Genomic DNA, 8079 nt, shown 5'->3' with positions numbered 1-8079 from the left:
TGCCGATAACTTTTGGGCGGCCGACTATGAACTAAATATGATGAATGTTGAAGAAAGTATCCACATATTTTCAGACATTTGATTCAAATGTCATTCATCAATCTTTCAATTTGCTATACTTTTGGCAATATAACCGACAAGGCGGCATGTGTATAAAACATAAGACATGTCGCATTTTGTCTAGAAAATTTGATCGTTTGACTAAGAATTCAATGTGAATGGATGTCGACGAGTCCAAATTCTCAGTCATTTTATTTAAATGTCGTAATGTTCATTCAGCATATAATTTATACTATGTTTAGCAGAATAGTCAATAATCTGGCAAATGAATACGACGTCACATTTATCCCGACTAATCTTTATCCTTCGGCTGAGATTTTGTCATTGATTATAAAAAAAATTGTTTTCATCGAGCACTTCTATTGCCTGCCAGTGGAATTATTAGAGAAATTGGAGCTTTTATATTATTCATGAATAGGACAATAGAGTTGTTTTCTATAATTCATAACTCAAATCCAAGTTCTAAAATTAATCATCATCTTATTCATATAATTGTTACTTCCACGGTAACGAATTGATAAATTTATTTTACTCGTTTCACTATGAGAATTGCATGACTAAAATCTAGTTAATCTAGTTAAAAAAATACACAATGTTTTCTTTTGACACTTTTGTGAGTATGCATACTAAGAAGAGTTATTTTGCTGTAACCAAATTATGTGAATTCATTATAAATCAATGGAGTAAGTAAATTGTATAATTGTAAATTAAATCCATTCAACAATAAAATATCTGTTTTCTTTTGCAATCTAATTTATCAGGCTACAATTATTACTCTACAGAAATAATACCGACTGCAGTTGACGACAAAAAAAATATTTTTGGTAAGGTAACTTTTTAGCTACACTAAAAGAGTTTATCCAAGTATGCGCTAATTTTTTTAAATAAATTACTAGCTAAATGCTTAAGACTCTGCATTCAATATTATGACTATGTAATCGGAGAACGTATAATTTATATATACTTTTCTTTCAATTACAATTATTGGCAAAAAGTATATAATTTCAGATGCTCCTAAATTTTTAATAGACTTTGAATAAAGATGTATTGATAAAAAGATGATTAAAATAGTCATTCTTAGAATATTCATAAATAACACTTTAACCCCTTGATATACGAATTTACTTATTTCCTAAGTAAATGGCAGATCTTATTTGGGACAATTATCGTTACCTTTATCACCAGAAAAATATAAGGGCATTTGAGGTAATGATGCGTTTTCAAGTGATTTTAGCGTTTTATATTACTTAATACTTTCACTTAATTTCAGATTTAAAATTAAAAATTAAATAATTCCATTCCCGAGTTAGACTCGTCATTATATATGAAGGGGTTAAAAAGGCCTATGTATGCAACTGAGGGGATAAACTCACCTTTTGGTAGGAAATTAGCTTGTAATAACTTCGAATTAAGGAAGTACTCAATATTACATAGAATAGTCAGAAAGTACATAAATAAAAATGAAGATAGGTGAATTCATGTTCAAGATCTAATTTTTTTTTCAAATAAAATTCATTTGTTTTTTTAAGCCTAAATATATATAGAAAAATAAATACAAGGGGGATCTAACGTTTGAACAGTCCATTTTTCATAAGAATATTTTTTATATCTTACATAAAATAGTAATTTTGTACATATATTTACAATATATTTTAAAAAACAACATATTGTATCTTTTCTGCATTCTATATTGTTCGCGTCCGAACTATAGTAAAGGTTTGTTGAGTACGCGCACTTATTCTCCTCGGATTCGAAACACATCTTAATTCTTACTCGTTGTTGCAATTCTTACTTAACAAATATTTCAGGTAGGGGACTAAACAGAAAAATCGGTTTTTGAAGAAAACATCGAATATTTTTTATTTATTATTCTGAATTTCTAAAACAGTTACTTTTATAAAACTTTTTGTTTGAACGTTCATTTTATATAGCTTCTCATATAAAATAGTAAGAGTATGCCTTTTTCCATTTATCACGATGCGTCAATCTGGTACAATCTGTGTTTCTATCTATATACTACAATGTAGAATAAAATATGACTATTTTTTTCTTAAATTAGATCGCAGAGAAATTAAATCTCAAGAGTCTCATAAAAAAATAGTCATAAATATTGACAATATTTTGATGGTTAGTAAAAGAAACTGAGAACATGTTTTTTTTACAAATAACTTTATAAAGTTTTAACAATGAAAAAAAAAGGATATGAATAAAAAAGAATTAAATAATACTTTTTCTTTAATTAAATGTAAAATTAATTATTAAGAGTTATTTTGAAGTCAAATTAGAGATATGGTGCTTGCCCCCCTGTCGGATTTGTCTTGCCCCCTCGTCGGCAAATCTCTACCGCCACCTCTGGAGAGACCAGGACATCAAATAATTTATTTCGCTCTTGCCTGGCATTTGGTTATACTTAAATGACCCTCGTGAATTACAATCAAAATTTGCAATCTGAAGGACACGGTTGGTTCTATTTTATTGGCGCAAGAGCTATTTTTAGTCATGTTGCGCCAAACTTATGGTGGATTAACATGTTCTTGGTAATAAATGTTGTATAGAAGGAGTAAAAATCTTGAAACATTATGAAATAGTTCATCGTGAAATTTAAAACTATCAATATACTGTAAAAATCCATCGAAAGAAACAGAAAGCGCTTATTATAAAATGTTAAATGCAAAATATATCTAAATTAATTTATCAAGTGATGAGCCACAATCAGAGGCTTAAACCAAGCACATAAAATGTTAAAAATATGAAATAACTTTTTTTTTTGAGTTAAAAGCCAATAGAGAAACAAAATAATAAGAAAAAATACTGAACAAAAGTTTTTAAAAGTATGCAAGAATGCTACATTTTTCACATTTTGTTGGAATCGTATATTTTCTCTTCCTTTTTGGGTTTGGGAGAAGGTGTAGGACTAGGAACTTGAAGTGGGTTATCCAAGTCCTGTGACATATGAGAATGCAATATGTCCCCGTGGAATACTGAAGAACTCATTTCGGCATCAGTTTCAGATTTCCGAGATTATTTTAAATTTCTTCTTGGAGGGATTACAGATATAGATTGAGGCACAGTATTAGCAGAAGGAAGCACTTTCGTTTGACCAGAGATGACTGCATTAGTATTCAATGTGTGTTTCACACTTGTGACAATATTTTGCACTGCAACTGTTTGAGAGTTTGATGAGCTGATGCAATATAAAATTTTGAAATCTTTTCAGCATTTGTGAAAGATTCTGTTTTAATAGAGGCCTTTTTTAGCTTTTTCATATGCATAACAAATTTAAAACCAGATAAGAAAGGCTGAAACAAATGGCTTTACAAATGGGTGAAGCAGAGCGAGGAGGAGACTTTAGCAGATCATTTGAACTAAATGCAATTGGAGTAGAATTAGATGGTTTCAAACTAATGCCAGATCAGTCCCATTGAGTGGATATGGTAGATAATTTTTTGACGGCTGAAGTATGACTTTCCATTGATAGGAGTTTTAGATTTAATTAGCTTTCGGGCTTCCTGATAATACATCATTTCAACTAAAATAGAAATCAATTTTCTTTTTCCTGTTTCCTGGGAAGTAGTATTTAGAGAAAGAAATGTGTCCCCTCCCCCTTTGCAATTGACACATTCTCGTGAGCAGGGACGCAGTCAGTATTGCCATGACTGACTTCTGCACAACGAGCGCATGCCAGAGTCTCGCCTCAAGACGTGTTGGAATGCCCGAAACGTTGGTACTTGAAACAGCGTAATGGATTAGGAATATAAAATCTCCGAGAACAAAACATATATATTTTGCTTTTATATGTTCAGGTATTTTAGAAGAACTGAATGTTAAAATTAGATGTTTAGTATTCAGGAGCTCGCCATCCCTCCGAATAAAAATACGCCGCATTTGGCTTACAATTTCTTAGCTATTTCTTCAATCGGAATATGAAGCAATTCTCCATAGGAGATCACACCTTTCGAAGAGTTTCAGAGATGGGCGTGGAGAAATAATGACTGATATATTTGATTTACACAAGCAGCAAAAGATCGGTGACCAAACATCGCCCTACAGAATTCGGAAAGTATTGGGCATGTCCCCCGCCAGAACGCAGGGCGATGATCGCCGCAGCTCATTTCCGAGAAATTTGCCGATCATTTCCCGACATGCATTTTCATGGGCGATTTTATACCAAGCATTTACCGATGTATTTTATCAATCAGCGACCCGATACCAATCATTTTCCCATGTATTTTTTAATGGGTGGTTTATTATTGAACACTTTGCCGGCTTCACAGTGAAGATTGGTTTTTCAGTTTTCTTAAATTCTATAAACTAGTGTCACAAATATTTCAAATTATCATTTCTAACAATATTTATCCTTTTCCCCTCTTTATTTTTTGGGGACTGGAAAAACTATTATATAGAACAATTCGTTTATAATGACCTTCAATAAACAATATTTTACAAAGTATAATAATAATTTACTGACAATTTTTGACTGAATTTTCTGTAATGTCTTATGCACCCAAGCAGCATCCCTAATCTAAGAATTTCAAGAATCATACCTTCACAAAGTCAAACATAAATAAAATTTATTTACACTTTTTATACAATATTTCTAATTATTTGAAGTCATAGTGCTTAGTTGAACTGCTTGTGATCGGTGAGCTCTGTCTTTCGCATACACAAGCCATTCTTAATGGCTACCTTTACTTCATGTTGGTTTACATTTTCGAATTTTCTATGTTTTCTTACAGATGCTGAAATGTATATTAAAAAAAATTAAACTAAAGAAAATACTATCATGTTTAATAAAATTGTTTAAAAAGTGCATATTTTCAATATAATGATGGCAGTGCAATTTCACTGCTCTGCGCGAATTGAAAAGCAATTACAATTACAGCAATTGAAAAAAAAATGTGATAATGAGCATGCAACCTTTTTCTCAAGAATGTAGAGAAACTATGTGCAACAGCTATTGTTTGCATACACTATGGCAGAGCAGAGTATTTTTACTGATGTGCATGGTGCAAATGATATCAAAAATATATCATACTCGATATCATTTGAATTATGTTCTGGAAGTTTTGGAATGCTAACTTCAAGTATCCGGTTCCTTTCTAATTGTATCTGAAGCTCATCTCGTTGGTCATCACTGTCTGAAGTATTCTTTTCATGTTATATATGTATAACCTCCAAACCAGCCAAAATGCATGCACTATGTAAGAAAGTTATTGATTAGACATTTTAATAAACCGAAAAGCTAATCGACAGCAAATAATTATTAGGGATACAAAATTACGAGAACAATTTCCTTTATTTTAAAATTACTTAGAAAGAAGAAATTCTTCAGTTTTAAAGTTTTATATTTGAAGAGGAAAATGCTTCCTTTTTTTTACTCACTTATTTTTCTGTAGATTAATATAACATATTCAAATAAAATTTCGAAAGAAATGTGTGCTTATTACTAATTGTAAAAAATAACAGAAATAGAGGTATATATAATACATATTTTTTTTTTATAATTCTTTATTAAAAACGTTTAATTTTTTTTTGTTCAGAATATGAAGCATATATACAAAAAACAATAACTGATAAAAACAAACTAATCAGAATTTTGATCTTTGACAGATTTGTCTTTGTAATTTAGATGTACCCTTGGGTGTATGCAAGAAAATGTAATTCCATTGTTTCTAAAAACTGAACAAAGAAAATAAGATGGAATTTTAACAAAACTTCTGGAGAACAAATGCAAAAGGTTTTGATCCGTGCTGCCATCTTTAGTACGTTGACAAAGGTTAAGTTATCAGGAGGATGATATTTCATAATAAATAGATACCCGTTTGAAACATTCCTTTATCATAATATTCAGGAGGATATTCTGTTCGATTAAAAGGTTTATAATGAATAAATATAGAATTTCGAACATTTTAGGTTTTGAAATTCATATGTGTACTTTCAATTTTTTTTTTCTCTTACAAATGGGGGAAAAAAACAGATTTTTTTCTTTCTTCTAAGACATGCCCAACAAGCAAATAAATTTTTTTCTATGACTTTCAATAAGTATATTCGAAATCTCTCCCTACACTATATAGTTTGAAAATTTGTGAAAAAAATATGATTCGCAGAAATTCCAGAATTCCTTTCTCGTATATTGCAGATTATTCATTATTTTCCTGCTAAAAACAATTACGCATTGTTCTTTTTTTTTTTTTAGGTTTAAAGAATGCAAAGTAACTTTGTTTAAAAAATGCATATATAGAAATGATGTTTCAGTATTTTTGATGAAAAACTGTCGTAATTTCATACTTTTGTCCGCTTCCGCTTCTTTATTTTTTTATTCTGCTTTATTATTATTATTATTATTAAACTGAACTTCTGTTTCTCTCCAAAATTTCCATGTAGGAGGGCATTCACTATAGAAAATTTAAAGCTACTCTAAATTTAAAATAACAAATTCATTCTAATTTAGGGAAGGAACTTGTAGAGCGTAGGCTAAGTATATAACTAACAGATAGAACCAGATTAAACAATAAAAGAAGTCTTCCGCAATGCTTCTCTAAACTTTCAAATTCAAATATTTAGTTATATATTTTAATTTAACCTTTATGTAAGTAGTTTTAAGTAGCAAAATTTGACTCACTGAAATGGCAAAGCATTTAATTGCAGATCACTTTCGTAACTAAAATTTAAAAGCAATTTAAACAAAACAATAAAAAATAATAAAAAGTTCTCTTAGCATAATCCAAATACAATTTAATAATAGCATGTTACATCATTTTTTAACTCAAAACGCTCCACATTTTGTTTTAGAATGATAAAATAACACAATATAAAATTTACAGAAGATAATTAATTAGAAATGCTTCTAATTAATTATCTTGACTTGACTAATTTAAATACAATTTTATTTCGATTGCATGGCCTTAATAGTTAAATAGAAATACAAAAAAAAAAAAAAAAATACAATTTTCCAAACGGCGCAAAAAAAAACAAAAAAAACACTTAATGTTTTGAGCATTCCTAAATTAAAAGGCGAGCCTCAAGACAATAATTACTTTGTCTGTTTAATTATCCGGTATGGTTAATTGGCGAAAGTTTATTGCTTTTTCAAAAGGGAATTAATTTCTAGTCCACTAAGAATAAGCGAAATAATGAATTCTTCTAATGAAGCTACCGTTTGTATACAGAATTCTTTAATCAAAAATTCCTGTTCTCCATATAGAAATTTTATTTGGAATAAAAAATTTTTAAATTAAAAATTCAAATTTCTTAAAATTGTTCAATTTATAACGATTTTCGGAATTTTTTTTTTAATTCGATACATGGAATTTAGTGGTACATAAAGGAGGTTAAGCTAAATGCAATAATTTAATAAAAAAATGTCAGAAGAAAAATATAAAGTGCAGCATGTAGCATTTTTAAATGTTGGAATATGTATCAATTCTTTAATCTGAAATTAAAAGATTCTGTATTCTATTATTAAGATCCTAAACTGATAAAAAACAATAAGAGAACACTTTAAAGCTACCTTTTTCTGTGATTCTGTAATAGCTAAACACTTGGATTTTCCAGACTCATATTTCAGTACATTTTGATTCCCATGCCATTCATTTGCCAATATTGAAATGCTTTTTAAAATAAATCATTGATATTTCATGTTTTTGAATGAAATTTTAAAAAATCTTTTTCTATGATTATATAGCTAAACAATTTTAGTAACTGATTGATTTTATTAATCAGTTACTAAAATTTAAGACATTATTTGCAAACTCTGTTTTATATAATTTTAATATTCTATTTAGTTTTCCAAGTCTATATATCGAAGGCTAGGTATCAGATAGTTTTCGCATAATGTTTTTAACTTTTTCAAGGAATAATGCCATTTTACAAAATGAATTTGATGTATGATAGTATATTCATAGAACATATAAGAGCTGAATTTTAATATTATAAAAAGAAGAAAGTTTTTTGCATCTGTAGTTTAGTGAAAATTAAATATACGATTGATTTTTAACTTCAAATTAATTTTTTTAGTAA

Source organism: Argiope bruennichi, chromosome 3, assembly GCF_947563725.1.
Source record: "Argiope bruennichi chromosome 3, qqArgBrue1.1, whole genome shotgun sequence".
Lineage (NCBI taxonomy): Eukaryota > Metazoa > Arthropoda > Arachnida > Araneae > Araneidae > Argiope > Argiope bruennichi.
The sequence above is the reverse complement of the archived record's forward strand: the minus strand, read 5'-3'. Positions refer to the sequence as shown.